The 17,959-nt window shown below is 53.5% G+C and overlaps 1 long non-coding RNA gene across 2 annotated transcripts; it reads right to left on the bottom strand.

Moving 5' to 3' along the window:
• Positions 1-8,570: 8,570 nt before the first annotated feature.
• On the bottom strand, positions 8,571-17,400 carry LOC137460689 (uncharacterized). Of its 2 annotated transcripts, XR_010992998.1 has the most exons (4): positions 12,169-15,506; positions 10,496-10,553; positions 10,062-10,193; positions 8,571-9,725 (listed from the first exon to the last, which is right to left on the bottom strand). It is a non-coding gene; the product is annotated as an uncharacterized lncRNA (long non-coding RNA). The 2 variants fall into 2 exon arrangements; XR_010992997.1 differs by lacking the exons at positions 8,571-9,725; positions 10,062-10,193 and adding an exon at positions 16,960-17,400 and having other exon boundaries at positions 10,234-10,553; positions 12,169-12,294.
• Between the last annotated feature and the right edge of the window lie 559 nt (positions 17,401-17,959).

The following is a 17,959-nucleotide window of genomic DNA, read 5'->3' on the forward strand; positions in this document are numbered from 1 at the left end:
GCTGGGCATTCTGAGCAGATGAGGAACCCTGGGCAACACCTGCAGAGAAATCTTGGTTCCTCCACAGAGAAGCACTGGCCTTAGAGACAAAGCTGTCTTTGATCTGGGCACCAGCTGCAGCCCAGAGTTCCAGGTATCTCTGGGTACAGTTGAGGCAGCAGCCGCCACCCCCACAGAGCCCCGCCAGCCGAACCCGGACACCCCCCGCCGGCTGCCACCTCCCCAAAGCCCCGCGCTGCCCCGCTGGCAGCCACCCCCAAAGCCCCGCACAGCTCCAGCGGCTGCTATAGAGAAACCCCACAAAGCAGCAGAGACTAGCACTGACCTGGGACACAGAGGAGGAGCTCCGACCTCTACCAGCCACAACCTTGCACTGAGCCGTTTTAAAGCATCCGGCGCCATGTTGTTGAGGGCGGCGCTGCCACGCTGGGGGGGGCGGTGCCTGCGTTGTCACCTCATGCTCAGCTTTCCATGGGTTTTATTCCCCTCCAAGGCAACATGTTGAGTTCTGAGCACCTGAGGAGCCCTGGGGAACACCTGTACAGAAATGTTCCTCCAAGAGCTGTCAGAAAAACGTTCGTTCCCCCAGCAGGCAGCTCTGGCTTCAGAGCAAAAGCCTTCTGTGATCATTCTGTTTAGCTCAGCACCAGCTGCAGCCGTCAGTATTACCAAACTACACAGTAATGGCCTCCTCCCGGTGCCCTCCCGGTCCCAACAGTTTCCTCCCACCAAAGGACTGGGAGAGAACTGGAAGCGACTGGGAAGAAACTGGGAGGGACTGGGAGGGCACGAGGTGGAATCTGGGAGGGAAGGAGGAGGAAACTGTCAGAGACTGAAAGAAAACTGGGAGGAAACTGGTAGAGACTAAGAGGTAATGGAGGCTCAAGTGGGAGGCACTGGGGAGAACTGTGAGAGAGCTCCGAGGGAACTGGAAGGGACTGGGAACAACTGGGGAAAAAGTCCCAAACAGGACCCTAAATGGGCCCAAATGGCCCCAAAGTAAACAGAGCCCAAACTGGGGTGATCTGGACCAATGGAGCCAGTGGAAGCACTTCCCACCTAAACTGTACTGACCAAAGAGAGCGCAGCTCTGCTTTCCCACTCCGGGAAATCTGCCACGCTGCAAGATGAGAAGGAGACTGGGAGGGATTGAGAGGAACTGGGAAAGGACTAGGAGAGACTGGGAGGGGACTGGGAGGAGACTGGGAGAGGATTGGGAGGGATGGGGATGGGGACAGGACTGAGAAGGGACTGGGAGAGACTTGGAAGGGACTGGAAGGAGATTGGGAAGGACCGGGAGGGACTGTGAGGAATTCCAAAGGGAATGGGAGGGAATGGGAAGGAAATGGGAGGAACTGGGATGGAAATTGGAAGGACTAGGGGTGACTGAGAAGGACTGGGAAAGAACTGGGAGGGACTGGGATACCACTGGGACCCTCACAAGTCTATGGCACCAGATGGGATCCATCCCAGGGCAGAGAGCTCTGGCAGATGAGCTCCAAGCCACTGTCCAACATTTGCCACCAGTCCTGCCCTAAAGGCTCGGGCCTTTGATCTAATCCTCAACAGCCACCAGTGACACCAGAATGGTGAGAAATACCATTTCCCCAATAGATGGAGTCACCTGCTCAGACAGCAAAAAGCAGTCTCGGGGACAGGAGGCTCTTGGCAACAGCCAGCCTGCTCTTCTGACCCGAGTGCCACAGAAGGGTATAAGAGTAGATCACCTTGAAGGCCACCGCACGGACCGCAGAGGACATTCAGGTGCTCGTGCCTAACAGAAAAGATGTGTGAAAAGCAGGTGTTGCATCACTAACCTAATGTCCCTCTGTGACCAGGGGACCTTCATCCCAATCCCATCATGGGGTGGAAAAGATTTCCTGCTGGTCACTGTAAGGCAGGACTTTAACGCTTTCCCTAGCAAGTTTCTCTGAAAAGAAAATGGGGAATGAGACTTGAAGGAGTAAGGAGGAGATGAAGAAGATGGACTGTAGCACAGGCCATCTCACCAGCTACAGACATTTTCCCCTGCCCATGTGCTCTGTGGACTAAGAAGAGTTCCCTTCTTTTGGCGTGAAAGCACTGGCTTCAATGAAAGAGCTGGCTCCTCCTAAAGGGCAAGTATGAATGGAGCTCTCAAAGTACCACACTTCAGAGCCTCCTACTTGCTAGCACTAAGACAATTGTTCATGTAGAACGACTGGCCACTCACTTCAACAAACCCCATAGAACTGGCTCCTATCAACTCTCCAGAAGACACTGCTGCACTAGCTTGGCTGCCTGACCGGCTCAGTTCAGGTGGCTTAGGATCTCACAGAGGGTACCACAAGAACTGAGTGCCGCAAGAAGGGGCCGCTTATTCGACCAATTTGATCAGCGGAATCCAACTTTATTGAGTATCAGACACATCTTATGTACAGTCTACTATAATTATGCCCACTTGGCAACATACTATTGGTTGCTCTCTAAAAGGTTACATCATTGTTTTCCCAACTCTGTGGAATTCTTCTATCCGGTCTAATTGCTCTCTTCCCCAGATCTCGCCTCCTCCTTATCTTGCTTGCCTCCCATCTCAGAGGCAGCTGGACTTCAGCATACCAAGCAATCAGCACTTTCTCACATCTCTTACTCCGCCACTATATTATCACAGAGAATTCTTCAAGGCCTGAATTGCACAGGCGTTCCTGGGACCCAAGGCCCCTCTTGCTCAAAATAATCCTCAACAACTGAGGGGACTGCAATCTTTGCAGCTTCAACTTTCCTTCTCTGCTACTTCTTTTTTCAGATGGATTTTTTTTCAAAGGGATTGCTGGACAGCAGAACAGGATGGATGGCTGGGCCCCAAGAGCAGTGGGGAACAGCGTTAAACCCAGCTGGTGGCCGGCCCAGCAGAAGTGGTGTTCCCCAGCACACAGAGGTGAGAGAATGTCCCCAGAGAAGGGCCACAAAGCTGGTGAAGGGTCTGGATAACAAGTCTTATGAGGAGTGGCTGAAGGAACTGGGACTGTTTAATCTGCAGAAGAGGAAGCTGAGGGAATTACGGTGTGGTCTGGCTTCAGCTCTCAACTAGTTCCACGTTGAACAAGAACAGCTTGTACTCACAGAAGGCACTGGCTGCTTGGGTTCAAGGTTCCTGTAGAGCTCAGGCTATCTCTCTTCTTTAGTGAGGTCGTCCTCTCACCTAGGCAGAGAGAAGAAAATGCAGCTATGAAATTAGACCACTGGAATCGTGAGACTCGTTCTGTGTGCGACTCCAGGAGAATCCAAACCTAACCTTGGAGCTGCCCTGAAGAGCTCCTCTTTGGAAAACTCTTGCTGCCAGGCCCCACAAACCCCACACCCTCTGTCAGCAAACCGGATGTATGAGCTGAAGAGTGTCGACAGAAACTGTACGTGGATAGCTCAGGAAAATCCTGCCAGTCCCAGCACACCAGACCTGGAATGATCAAAGAAAGTCTGTTAACAACTGTCTGTGTGTCTGCTCATAGCTTGAGGAGTAACAGAGCAGGAACAATTCCCAAAAGGTTTTCACTGCATTCCTAGGGCACTTGAAGGATTGCCCTGGCTGTAGTTAATACCTAGAAATTCCTATCAAAATCTTTGCAGCACAGCAAGGAAACTAAAACAACCAACAAAGCACAGACTGCTTTATATTATCAAGCAGGATCTTGAAATCCTACAGGAATTGTGGGGTTTTTATGACAAATTGTGATGAATATACTGGTGATCTACGTTTAAAATTATAAGACTTAGAGTGCCCTGGGATTAAGGGTCGGGATCTTGTGAGGCCTGTTTTGAGAGCAAAGGGAAAGAAACATATCTTACAGACTTGCAAGGATACTGTCTGGTTAGTTGGAGACATCACGGCTGAGGCGGAGCTTATCTTAAAGATAAACATTCAGACCTAGGAATTTGTTTTCTTCAGATAAGAAACCTGCAAAATTGTGCACGTGAGAAAATGGATACATTGACCCTTACCACACCGAATGTGGGGAGAAGGGATTTGACCGCCTACTCTAAGACTCATTATCACATGCCTGCCTTCTGTTTAGCATAAGTTTGCTTATGCAGATGACGTAACTATAGAAGATGATGAAAACTATTGTAAGGCTGCTGTGGAGGTGGAGTTTTGTCCCCTCTCAAGCCCAGCGCGCTGCTTTGCTTGCCTTTTATTGCACTTTATTCCCTTTTTATGATCTTTTAGTGCCAATAAAACTGTTACCAAAGACTTTTACCTGCAGTCATCTATAATGCAAATTATTCCTGTTCTTTTTTCCTTCTTTTGGTGTCATACCACCTAGTACACATTCACCACCTAGTACACATTCACCACCTAGTACACATTCACCACCTAACCGAACGTCACAGTTGTGATTCAAAGCCAAGCAAGACAAAGTATATCGAGGAAAAGAAAAGAGAGAGAAAGCTAAAGAGTTCTCCTCCTCTTCACTTTTCCCCTTGAGAGATCCAACACTACAGGAAGGCAGGCCTGAATTTCATGAGCTCTGGGATTCAGATGAGCTCGGGAAATCATTTGGTTTGCACTTCACGGCTGTACACACACAGCTGTGTTCAGCTGTAGAACGACCTCCTTGCAACATAAAATACAGGCTTCCAAAACTGGAGCGTCTGTCCCACTGAGACTTCCACGACCCTGTGTCCAAACCCTACTGACATGTCAATTCAATTGTTCACAGCTTTTACCACAGGTCACTCTTAGCACCTGAGTTTCTGAGCCTAGATGAGACATCCTGCTGTCTGGCTCTGAGCTCAGGAGAACATGCCAAGCTGCTGGCTACCTGCAGACATCACATTGCTAGGACTGAATTGGCTCACCTTTATCTTTCCAACAGGCAGCGCCTCTCTGAATGCTGGATTCACATGAGCGTGCCTAAGGCAGATGACACAAGCAGGCTCTGTGTCCGGCACAGCCCTGAGGGCACTTGCCAGCTAGCAAACAAGCATCACACAGCAGGATGTGGGGGGAAGACAACTGGAAGGGGGAAAGTCAGAAAACTCAGGGGTAGGAATAATAGTAATACCAATAATAAGAGCAATAATAACAATAGCAGAAGTCCTAAGGAGGATAAGGAATGGAAATGAAGGCTATTGCTCACCATCAGCTGAGTGAGGTTAATCCAGTCCTGGAGAGTAGTCCACCGGCCAACCTGCCCTCCAGTCTTCTGGCTGAGCATGTGACATAGCCTTGCTAAATTAGAAAATCCTTGGTGAATATGCAATGCGCTCAGTGGGAATTAAAACGTCCCTGCATTATCAACGCTGTTTGCAGCACAAACCCAAACCCAAACCCACCCCGAGACACCCCCAGCTCCCATGGGAGCCTGCAGAGACCTCCCAAAGGGTCCATCGGAGGTGCCCAGCTGCCTCTCCATGACCCTTGACCCTTTCAGATGGCCCCACGATAACTTTACATATCCCCAGACCCTTTTAGGTGTCCCCAGACCTCCTCCGTCACCCCCAAAAGCCCTGCCAATGGCCCCAGACCACCTTCAGACGCCGGAAGGTACACACCTGGGAGTCCCAGGCCGGCAGCAACACCGGAAACCTCACTGCAAGCTCCCCGAATGCGCCAGGACCCCTTCCCCCACCAAAGGATGGCGGTTCGCAGGCACCCTGGGGCACAGAACGGCGTCAGGCGCCGAATCAGGGCTCTCCGCGACCAGTCCGGCTCCAAAGCTTCTCTGTGTGGCGCACGCCCCCCCGGCCAGAAAAGCGGGGCGAAGCCCGCAAGGAGGGCGCCTGCATGGGACCGGACCCGCTGCGGCGCAGGCACCGTATCCATAGCGACCACCGGGACGCTGCCCCTCTGGCGCGAGCAGAGCCGGGCTAGAGCGCAGGCGCCGGATCCATAGCGACGCTCTCCGCTCTTCCCCTAAGAATTTTCGAGCATTCAGCGCAGTTAGGCTGCAGAAATTAGCTCCCCCGGGGCGGCACACGCCGCGGCACGGCAGCACTGCCGGCCATTACACACAGGGTTGAGCACTGAGCTCCTCCGGGACGGCACACGCCGCGGCACGGCTGCACTGCCGGCCGTTACACACCGGGTGGCAGCACTGAGCACCTCCCTGGGCGTGGGCAGCAGCCGGGCCCCCACGTGGCTTTTATTTTCCAATGCTAAAAGCCTTTTAGAAGCAGAGAGGGCAGACAGGGGTCGTTTCCAAAGCTTTCTTACGCACCAGTCACTCCAAGCCCTCCCTCTCCAGCTGCAAACCAGAGGTTTGCCTCCGCCTCGCCTCACCCCAGTACTTACACTTTTAAAGATATTGTGGTCCCCTCGGAGAATTTTCAGCACTTTAGGGAGGGGCCCCCAGCCCTCGCTCACCTGCTCCTCTGCTGCAGCAGCCCCCTGCCCCACGCGGCAGAACCAGCCCACCCACAATCCCCCCACTCCCTTTGATTCACCCCCAAAAAGGCACAAAATAAAGCAAACTGCCCAGCCAGCACCTCCTGCCTTTCACAGCAAGGACTGAACATTGTAGCTTTGGCCAAGACTATCAGCCCAAAGGAAGGCCTGGCCCCTGAGGAGCTAAATGCAAGTGAACTATCTGACACCACCACAGTCCTGTGAATATTGCAAAGGAGTAGTGCACGCAGTATAATAATTTGAAAGTTAAGGGCTGCTCAAGCTTTACACAAAGTATCCTATTCAGTTTTGGATTCCACTTAAAGTAAAAGTATAAAAGGTCAGATGGAAAGCCAACTCTACCTCTGAACTACAGCAAGAAATACTGGAATCAAGGGGCCCTTTCTTCTGCTATTAATAGATGAAGAGAACATGAAAACTGATGGGCTAAACCAACAGGGCAAGATTGGAATAACTAGTAGAGAGAACGGAAGATACAAAGCTTCAACTACATCTGTTTAGCAACGACTCCTACCAGATAACTTCCATGCCATAACTTTACTGAATTCAAACAAGCCAGCTGGTGAAGCATCTCGCTTACAGGCGGCCGACGAGGAGACGTGCAGAAGGCAGAGGCGAGGGAACAAGTCCTGAGCTTTGCTGCAGGCTGTCCTGCGGCTTCCCGTACCGACTCTTTCCCGTACACCATCGCAGAATGAGTTGGGTGAATTTTGTCTCAAACCGGCTCCTAAGACAACCTCCGCTTTTTCCCTGGGTGCCTACGTGGGTGTTGCTTCATCTTTCCCTCACGCTCGGTACAGCATTCGGGTGCAGAGCAAGGCTCCGGACAGCCAAACCAAACTCCTGTGCTGAAGAAAAGGAAGCGGAAACACAGGCTGAGCCCCTGAGCTCTAAACATTCACTGAGCCCCAGGAAATGCCTGTACGTGCTGGCTGCTGCCAACTCCTCGTTGCCCCGGGCCTGCTCATTGGAGGCTGCCTGGCAAAAGCACCTGCCCCCACTTTCCTCGGCGTTCTTTGAATACCCAGGTTGGAAACCTAAGAGGTAGCGTACTAATTGGAAAGCATGTTCCAGCGGGCATGGCTGGAGGCTGGGCGCTGATGTCTTCCTGCCCTGCCAACTTAGCATGGTGAACCAAAGCTCTTCAGCTTTTTCTAGGGGTGGAAACACAACAGGACAAACTTTGTTTCTCAGGTAACAAGGCACAAAACTCATTAAGGGGTTTCTAGGCCAGAATCAACACCTACCCCTAACCTGAAACCCTTCTGGTTGCTTCTGCCTGTCAGCACAGTACCTCTGCGTCTCTCTGGGAGAGATTCCAATGGCTCAGGAGCAGATGATGTTTCCCACTGGAACGATCCCACTCTTAGTCATGCAGCAAAGATCCCCTCTATGCTGGAAATACATATTCTAATAGGGTAACCCATGGTGAAGAGGAAACACTGCCATTTGGCAATGTTGATTTACCATCTGGGATTTACTACCCCAAAATCACCTTGCAGTTGGTGCATTTCTTGCTGGCAATCAACCAATCTCTTCCATCTGTTGCTCTCATTGTTTTGTTTCAGCTTTCTGAGCCTGTGTCGGTACAAGTCCTTCTCAGGGCACCGCAAACAGAGACAGACAAAGCTTCCTTTTCTCCAATAGTTCCAGGAAGATTTCCGGCACTCCTAGGCGAGCACCGACAGAGTGACGGCTGTGAGGTGACATCAGCCTGGCACTGGAGCTGGGCATTCTGAGCAGATGAGGAACCCTGGGCAACACCTGCAGAGAAATCTTGGTTCCTCTGCAGAGAAGCACTGGCCTTAGAGACAAAGCTGTCTTTGATCTGGGCACCAGCTGCAGCTCTCAGCAGTGCCCAGCTGCAGAGCAATGGCCTGCACCTTCATCCTGATCCAGGTGGAGAGAGAACTGCCAGGAGCACAACTTCTCTGCTACAGTTGCAGCATCCCCAGGGGCCGAGCGCAGCCTTGCTGTTAGTGAGGAACACAGCCCCTGTGAGAAGCTTCTGGGGTCAGGGGACAAACAAGAGGTTTTCCACACTGGAAACAAGGGAAGTCTCTTTGCCACCCCCTTTGCCACCACCCCTAACCCTAACCCCCTAACCCTAACCCCAACCCTACATCCGCCGGCCCCTGCACCCTCACCCTGGTGCCGTCCGCGACGCAAACCCTAAACCCCCTGACCACCACACTATCATTAACCCTGACCCCAAACGCAATCCTCACCCGGACCCTAAGTTGCCCATCCGCCCCTTTGCCCATCCGCCCCTTCCCCTAATCTCTGCCTGAATAATCTCTCCTCCTTACCTCCATACTCACAAATGCTATTACTGGGCATTTAGAAAGCTTTAGCTAGCACCCCTGTCATTCTCCTCACTTACCTGCAAAGGCTTCTAGCATGTAAAAACAAATTGCACATACTACAACACACAGTTTAGAAATATGCCATGTTCTTCCCTTAGGCAGGGGACCTTCCTACATTTGTTTTCAGAAGGATGTCGCTACTTCCTTGCCCTGATTTTGTTTCTTAGTTTATTAGTACTAGAAACCATATACGCATCCTACACCAAACCACAATGAAGTGCAACAAGGACTAATGCTGCAGATTCCGTGACTGGCCGTGCTCCCATTGACAACTCTCGCTTCGTCCGTCTCTGGCCACGCTCCTCACGAAGACGTGGAACCGCAGATCGGGACTCCCGCTCGCTTTGTAGGTATTATCTACGTCTCAGTCTTGCACACGCTCCCATTGACATCTTTCGCTTCGTCTGTCTCTGGCCACGCTCCTCGCGAAGACGTGGAACCGCAGATCGGGACTCCCGCTTGCTTCGTAGCTATTTTCTACGTCTCAGTCGTGCCCGCTCTCACTCGCATGCTCAAAGCATCAACAGGGTGTCAAACATAGGAGGAACCTCCCCTGCCTCCACACAAGCCATCCTACAATTCATTACGTCCCTAAGGGACACAGGGTTTAGGACCAACACAGTCAGTTTACAAGGTTCAGCAGCAACACAGTCCGTTCACAGAGTTTACAGCGGCAACACTGTCACTTTACAGGGTTCGGCAGCAACGCGGTCCGCTTACAGAGTTCGGCGGCGACACTGTCAGCTTACAGAGTTCGGCGGCGACACTGTCAGCTTACAGAGTTCGGCGGCGACACTGTCAGCTTACAGAGTTCGGCGGCGACACTGTCAGCTTACAGAGTTCGGCGGCGACACTGTCAGCTTACAGAGTTCGGCGGCGACACTGTCAGCTTACAGAGTTCGGCGGCGACACGGTTTGTTACCGCTGAGCGTGGGAAGGAGCTTAGCCAGCTTCTGTTCAGAAGGCTTTCCATTCTAATAAAAGACAGAAAACCAGACACGCCCAAGTCAGTGAATACTTAAAAACCCTACAACGCACGCAAAGGAAAAAGCGTTCCTTGCATATTAGACAGACACGCTGCAAGCTTACGTATTCCACAACCCCATGGAGCTCGTTTCGAAGCCCCTTTTCGGGCAGATGAATACCACAGTTCCACACCTCCTAAACAAGAGGGCCGTGGAGTTGGAGGAGAGGGGTCAGGGTTAGCTGGCCTGCTAGGGATCATAATCCCCTCCAAGAACATACAGGCATTTCAAACCTTCTAGGTTGATACAGAAGAACCCCAGAGAGCAGCAGAGGCTTGGACTTACCTGGAGGGGAACCCAAGGACATCAAAAAAGCTGAGCAAAGAGCCAACCTCGGCAGAGCCTGGCACCACCAAGAGGAGCTGAGCCCACCGAGCCCAGTCTAAAGTAGCCAGGCTTGATGGAGCCACCATCCTTCTAGGGAAAGAAAAATGTCTCTCTTTACTGACCGGTCCTACACATACAATTATTAGCCACACACCCGTTGACAACTTTCGCTTCGTCCGTCTCTGGCCACGCTCCTCACGAAGACGTGGAACCGCAGATCGGGACTCCTGCTCGCTTCGTAGCTATTTTCTACGTCTCGGTCTTGCACACGCTCCCCGCACGCTCATAACGTCAGTGTCAAACATTTAAAGTACTGTGAGGAACTCCCCCTGATTCCACACAAACCATCCTACAATTCATTAAGATCAAGGGATCCATTTCACAGAGCGCACCATTGTTTCACAGAGCGCACCGTATGAGCCGCCACAGGGAACCGAGACACGCTGCCCCCTAAGACAAAAAATCAAAGTGAAAAAAAAAAGCCCTCTCTTTATAGATAGTCAAGAATGGTATTAATTGCTATGACAAAAGGCTTTGAAATCACCCCCACTGGATCTCTTCCATTAGATGCAAAAACTTCTAAGTTGTAGAAGCACATTCTAAGTAGAACAAAAGGGATATTGCAGACATACCTATAAAAGGTGTATGAATTAAAAACCAGGGACCTTCCCTTGTGTGTAATCAGGAAGGCATTTGTCATCTTTTTTTTTTTTTAATTTGTCGCGGACTTACTTGCTCTTTTGTTTTTATTTTGAACGCAAAGCCCTCTGAACAGAGCCCAGCAAAGCTGCTTCCCCATGCACGAAGGCAGGAGAAGCCCCTAACTGGGCTGCCACAATACCTTTCAAGAGGTTCTGATGGCATCTGAGATGGCGCCGAGGGGAGCCGAGGAGCCGGGCCGAGGCGAGCCGAGCCGAGGCGAGCCGAGGAGCCGGGCCGAGCCGAGGCGAGGCGAGGAGCCGGGCCGAGGCGAGGCGAGGCGAGCCGAGGAGCCGGGCCGAGGCGAGGCGAGGCGAGCCGAGGAGCCGGGCCGAGGCGAGGCGAGGCGAGCCGAGGAGCCGGGCCGAGGCGAGGCGAGGCGAGCCGAGGAGCCGGGCCGAGGCGAGGCGAGGCGAGCCGAGGAGCCGGGCCGAGGCGAGGCGAGGCGAGCCGAGGAGCCGGGCCGAGGCGAGCCGAGGCGAGCCGAGGAGCCGGGCCTCCAGAAGGCTCCAAGAGAATCTTTTAGTCGGACCTTTAGGGTTACTTGCCGACAGCCAACCACAACAACCAGAACAGCTACTACTACTACGGTGCCTGCCACCAGCCAACCACAACCACGACAACCACCACAACAACAACAAATACTATGGCACCTGCCGCCAGCCAACCACAACCACCGCAACGGTGCCTGCCGCCAGCCAACCACAACCACGACAACCGCCAGAAAAACAGCAACTGCTACGGCGCCTGCCACCAGCCAACCACAACCACGACAAACACCAGAACAACAACGACTACTACGGCGCTTGCCGCCAGCCAACCACAACTAGCCCTAACCATCCCACTAGAATACCCACTGGAGACCCTCCATTGGCATCCACACGCCCCTAAATTCCCTTTGGGTAGCCCCACACCCACCACAGATGCACACAGACCCCCTTAGGAGAGGTGGCAACACTGACCAGTTAGGGGGCTATCTCATGCTGCTGTGCATGGGAAGCGCCTCAGCCGGCCTCTGTTCAGAAGGTTTTCCATTCAAATAAAAACCAAAACACAAAAAACAACCAAGCCAATGAATATTTAAAAACCCTAGAACACACACAAAGGAAAATCCATTCTTTGTGTATTATAGATATACACTGTAAGTTTACATAACACAGAACCCCATGTAGTTCATTTCAAAGCCTCTTTTGAGACTGATTCTGTATTTCTACACCTCGTTAAACAGGACAGCTATGGAGTTGGAGGAGGGTCAGGGTTAGCTGGCCTCTTAGGGGTTTTAATCCCCTCCAAGAACATGCAGGCATTTCAAATGTTCCAGGCTGATACAGAAGAGCCCCAGAGAGCAGAAGAGGCTGACACTTACCTGGAGGAGAGCCCAAGGAAGCCAGAAAAAAGCTGAGCAAAGAGCCATCCTCAGCAGAGCCAGGAACCACCGAGGGCAGCTGAGACCCACTGGGCTCAGTCTTAAGTAGCCAGGCTTGCAGAGCCACTATCCTCAGAGGGAAAGAAAATTCTCTTGCTTTGCTAAGCGGTCCTAAACATACAATTACTGGCCACACTCACATTTAAAATTTTCACTTCGTGTGTCTCCGTAGGGCTTCGTCTGGGGGTGTCAGGGTTTTGGGGGTGTCATGAAGGGTCGTAGAATCGAATTGTAGTGTGCCAAAAGGGACGAGCTGGGAACTGGGTTTTGGGGGGGGGGGGGGGGGGCATGGGTACGGAGGGCACTGGGGCCTGACTGGGAGGTGCAGGCAGGTTAAAAAGGGTTTGAGGGTGTGCAGAAGTGTCGTTAGTATTCCGTAGGGCATCGTCTGGGGCTTTCAGGGATTTGAGGGGGGCGTGAAGGGTATTAGAAGTGAATTGTAGTGTGCCAAAAGGGATGAGCTGGGAACTGGGTTTGGTGGGGGGGGGGCATGTATTCGGTTGGCTCTGGGGTCTGACTGGGAGGTGCAGGCAGGTTAAAAAGGGTTTGAGGGTGTGCAGAAGTGTTCTAAATAATCCGTAGGGCTTCATCTGGGGCTGTCAGGGTTTTGGGGGGGTCGTGAAGGGTCGTAGAAGTGAATTGTAGTGTACCAAAAGGAATGAGGTGGGAGCTGGCTTGGGGGGGGGGGGGGGGGAGCATGGATATGGGGGGTTCTGGGGGCCTGACTGGGAGGTCCAGGCAGGCTAGAAATTGTTTGAGGCATTGCAGAGGGGTTCTTAGTACTCTGTAGAGGTTCGTCTGGGAGTGTCAGGGTTTTGGGGGGGGGGGGGCATGAAGGGTCGTAGAAGCAAATTGTAGTGTGATAAAAAGGATGAGCTGGATCCGGGTTTGGGGGGGGGGGGGGGGCGTGGATACGGGGGGCTCTGGGGGCAGACTGTGAGGTCCAGGCAGGTTAAAAAGGGTTTGAGGGTGTGCAGAAGTGTCCTTAGGATTCCGTAGGGCTTCATCTGTGGGAGTCAGGGTTTGGGGGGGGGGCATGAAGGGTCGTAGAATCAAATTGTAGTGTGCCAAAAGGGACGAGGTGGGAACTGAGTTTGGTGGGGAGGGGGGCATGGGTACGGAGGCCTCTGGGGGCTGACTGGGAGGTGCAGGCAGGTTAAAAAGTGTTTGAGGGAGTGCAGAGGTGTTCTTAGTACTCCATAGGGCTTCGTCTGGGGGTATCAGGGTTTTGGGGGGGTCGTGAAGGGTCATAGAATGGAATTGTAGTGTGCCAAAAGGGTCGAGCTGGGAACTGGGTTTTAGGGGTGGGGGGGGGCACGGGTACGGAGGGCTCTAGGGGCTGACTGCTAGGTGCAGGCAGGTTAAAGAGGGTTTGAGGGTGTGCAGAAGTGTCGTTAGTATTCCGTAGGGCTTCGTCTGTGGGAGTCAGGGTTTAGGGGGCGGCATGAAGGGTCGTAGAATCGAATTGTAGTGTGCCAAAAGGGACGAGGTGGGAACTGGGTTTGGGGGGGGGGGGGGGCGGCATGTATTCGGTTGTGTCCGGGGGCTGACTGGGAGGTGCAGGCAGGTTAAAGAGGGTTTGAGGGTGTGCAGAAATGTGGTTAGTATTCCGTAGGACTTCGTCTGGGGGGTGTCAGGGATTTGGGGGGGTCGTGGAGGGTCATAGAAATGAGTTGTAGTGTGCCAAAAGGGATGAGCTGGGAACTGGGTTGCGGGGGTGGGGGGGGGGCCATGTATTCGGTTGTCTCTGGGGGCTGACTGGGAGGTGCAGGCAGGCTAGAAATTGTTTGAGGGAGTGCAGAGGGGTTCTTAGTACTCCGTAGAGCTTCATCAGGAGGTGTCAGGTTTTTGGGGGGGGTCGTGAAGGGTAGTAGAAGTGAATTGTATTGTGCCAAAAGGGATGAGCTGGGAAGTGGGTTTGGTTGGGGGGGGGCATGTATTCGGTTGTCTCTGGGGTCTGACTGGGAAGTGCAGGCAGGTTAAAAAGGGTTTGAGGATGTGCAGAAGTGTTCTTAGTAATCCGTAGGGCTTTGTCTGGGGAGTCAGGATTTTGGGGGGGGTCATGAAGGGTCGTAGAATCAAATTGTAGTGTGCCAAAAGGGACGAGCTGGGAGCTGGGTTTCGGGCGGGGGGGGGGGGGGGCATGGGTACGGGCAGCTCTGGGGGCTGACTGGGAGGTCTAGCAGGCTAGAAATTGTTTGAGGGAGTGCAGAGGGGTTCTTAGTACTGTGTAGAGCTTCATATGGGGGGTGTCAGGGTTTGGGGGGGGTCATGAAGGGTCGTAGAAGTGAATTGTAGTGTACCAAAAGGGACGAGCTGGGAAGTGGGGTTGGTTGGGGGCGGGATGTATTCGGTTGGCTCTAGGTGCTGACTGGGAGGTGCAGGCAGGTTAAAAAGGGTTTGAGGGTGTGCAGAAGTGTCGTTAGTATTCCATAGGGCTTCGTCTGTGAGAGTCAGGGTTTAGGGGGGGCATGAAGGGTCGTAGAATCAAATTGTAGTGTGCCAAAAGGGACGAGCTGGGAGCCAGTTTTAATGGGGGGGGGGGGGGGGGGGGGGCATGGGTACAGGGAGCTTTAGGTGCTGACTGGGAGGTCCAGGCAGTTTAAAGAGGGTTTGAGGGAGTGCAGAGGTGTTCTTAGTACTCCGTAGGGCTTCGTCTGGGGGGTGTCAGGGTTTTGGGGGTGTCGTGAAGGGTCGTAGAATCAAATTGTAGTGTGCCAAAAGGGACGAGGTGGGAACTGGTTTTAATGGGGGGGGGGGGGCATGTATTCGGTTGTCTCTGGGGGATGACTGGGTGGCGCAGGCAGGTTAAAAAGGGTTTGAGGGAGTGCAGAAGTGTCCTTAGTATTCCGTAGGGATTCGTATGGGGCTGTCAGGGTTTTGGGGGGGTCGTGAAGGGTTGTAGAATCGAATTGTAGTGTGCCAAAAGGGACGAGCTGGGAACTGGGGTTGGGGGGGGGGGGGGCATGGGTACGGAGGGCACTGGGGCCTGACTGGGAGGTGCAGGCAGGTTAAAAAGGGTTTGAGGGTGTGCAGAAGTGTCGTTAGTATTCCGGAGGGCATCGTCTGGGGCTTTCAGGGATTTGAGTGGGGCGTGAAGGGTATTAGAAGTGAATTGTAGTGTGCCAAAAGGGATGAGCTGGGAACTGGGTTTGGTGAGGCGGGGGGCATGTATTCGGTTGGCTCTGGGGTCTGACTGGGAGGTGCAGGCAGGTTAAAGAGGGTTTGTGGGTGTGCAGAAGTGTCATTATTATTCCGTAGGGATTCGTGTGGTGGTGTCAGGGTTTTGGGGGGGTTGAGAATGCTCGTAGAAGTGAATTCTTCTGTGCCAAAAGGGACAAGCTGGGAACTGGGGTTGGGGGGGGGGGGGGCATGGGTACGGGGGGCTCTGGGGGCTGACTGGGAGGTGCAGGCAGGTTGAAGAGGGTTTGAGGGTGTGCAGAAATGTTGTTAGTATTCTGTGGGGCGTTGTCTGGGGGTGTCAGGGTTTAGGGGGGGGCATGAAGGTTCGTAGAATCGAATTGTAGTGTGCCAAAAGGGACGAGGTGGGAGCTCGGTTTGGTGGGGGGGGGAAGCATGGGTACGGGGGGCTCTGGGGGCTGACTGGGAGGTCCAGGCAGGCTTGAAATTGTTTGATGGAGTGCACAGGGGTTCTTAGTACTCCGTAGGGCTTCATCTGAGGGTGTCAGGGTTTTAGGGGTGTCGTGAATGGTCGTAGAATCGAATTGTAGTGTGCCAAAAGGGACGAGGTGGGAACTGGGTTGGGGGGGGGGTGGGAGGGGGGGCATGTGTTTGGTTGGCTCTGGGGTCTGACTGGGAGGTGCAGGCAGGTTAAAGAGGGTTTGAGGGAGTGCAGAAGTGTCCTTAGTATTCCGTAGGGCTTCATCTCGGGATGTTAGGGTTTGGGGGGGTCATGAAGGGTCATAGAATCGAATTGTAGTGTGCCAAAAGGGACGAGCTGGGAACTGAGTTTGGGGGGCTGGGGGCATGGGTGCAGGGGGCTCTGGGGGCTGACTATGAGATGCAGGCAGGCTAAAAAGGGTTTGAGGGAGTGCAGAGGGGTTCTTAGTACTCCATAGGGCTTTGTCTAGGGGTGACAGGGTTTTGGGAGGCTCCGGGGGATCTGAATGGGAGCAAAGTGGGGCTAGAATAATAGCCTTGGAACTGGGCTGGGGGGGTGGGTTATGGATTTGGGGGCTCTGGTTTGCGATGGGCGAATGCAGGCAGGGTGCAAAGGGCTTGAGGGAGTGCAGCAGAGTCCTTCCAATTCCGTAGGGGATGGTGTGGAGGTGTCAGGGTTTTGGGGGGGGTTATGTGGGGTCGTGTTGGGAATGGCAGTGTGCCAAATGGAAGGAGCAGGGAACAGGGTAGTAGAGGGTGGCATGAATTTGGGGGGACACTTGGGGGTGATTTGAGAGTCCATGCCAGATCCAAAGGTTTTCAGGGCATGCAGAAGGGTCCCTCCAATTCTTTAGGGGTTCGTCTGGTGGTGTCAGGGTTTTGGGGGGGGATCTCTGGAGGGGCTGAATGGGATCGTTACAGGGGAAAAAGGAGGAGCTGGGAAGTGGGCAGGAGGGGGGGAGCATGGATTTGGGGGGCTCTGGGAGGCTGGGGGGGAAGTCCTGGCAGGTGGAAAAGGGCTTGAAAGTGTCAGGAAGGGTCCCTACGACTTGGGAGGGATCGTATGGGGGTGTCAGGGTTTGGGGAGGGTCTCTGGGGTCTGTAACTCACCAGCACAAGCTTCCAGCCGAAGGCGCTGTTCCCTTTCTAGTGCAGATTGCAGTCTCTCACCTCTCAGCCTGGGGCTTTGTCCGAAGCTCAGCGGGAAGAGGCGAAACTCGCTGCTTCGGCTTCTCTTGCAGCTCCTGACTGTGGAGCCCCAGCTCAGCAACAGGTTTCCCTTTCCAGCTCTCAGGGCACATTCCTCCTGCCGACCAAGGGTGGCTTCTTCCCTTTCTTTGGCCATCAGCACTGTTGTTGCCTGGAAGTTGCCATCAGGTTGCCTCAGTTTAGCTTCTTGAAGTTCAGACTCCTCTTGGCAACTCTGCTGCCTTTTTCCCCCAGCTTTGCTTGCCATTTCTTAGGAAGGCAGCGCAGGTGACTCTGATCTCAGCTACAGGAGTTGATTATTAAGCCACTGCAGCTGCTTCCCATTTCATCTCTCCTGGCAGTTTCTCATCTTCAGTCCGGGGGGGGCACAATTCCCAACACCTGACACCCCCAGACGAACCCCTCCCAAATGGCAGAGCCCCTTCTGCACACCCTCAAACCCTTTTGATCCTGACTGGACCCCCAAATCACGCCCCAGAAGCCCCCAAATCCATACTCCCCCCCCCCCCAGTCCAGTTCCCCACCTGCTGTTTTTCCTCACTTTAATCCATTCAAGCCCCTCCGTGCTCCCCCCAAAACCCCTGACACCCCCAGATAAAGCCCTCCCAAATGGCAGAGCCCCTTCTGCACAACCTCAAACACTTTTTAGCCTTCCTGGACCCCGCCAATCACCCCCCAGAGACCCCCAAATCCATGCCTGCCCCTCCCGCCCTCTTCCCTGCTCATCCCTTTTGGCACACTACAATTCCATTTGCGACCCCCCATGCCCCCCCCCAAACACTGACACCCCCCATATGAACCCCTACGGAATACTAAGGACCCTTCTGCACAACCTCAAATCCTTTATAGCCTGCCTGCACCTCCCAGTCAGCCCCCATAGCCCCCCAAATCGACACCCCCC

This window comes from Melanerpes formicivorus, unplaced genomic scaffold, assembly GCF_026170545.1.
Source record: "Melanerpes formicivorus ecotype bairdi unplaced genomic scaffold, bMelFor1.0.p_v2 SCAF_702, whole genome shotgun sequence".
NCBI classification, from domain to species: domain Eukaryota; kingdom Metazoa; phylum Chordata; class Aves; order Piciformes; family Picidae; genus Melanerpes; species Melanerpes formicivorus.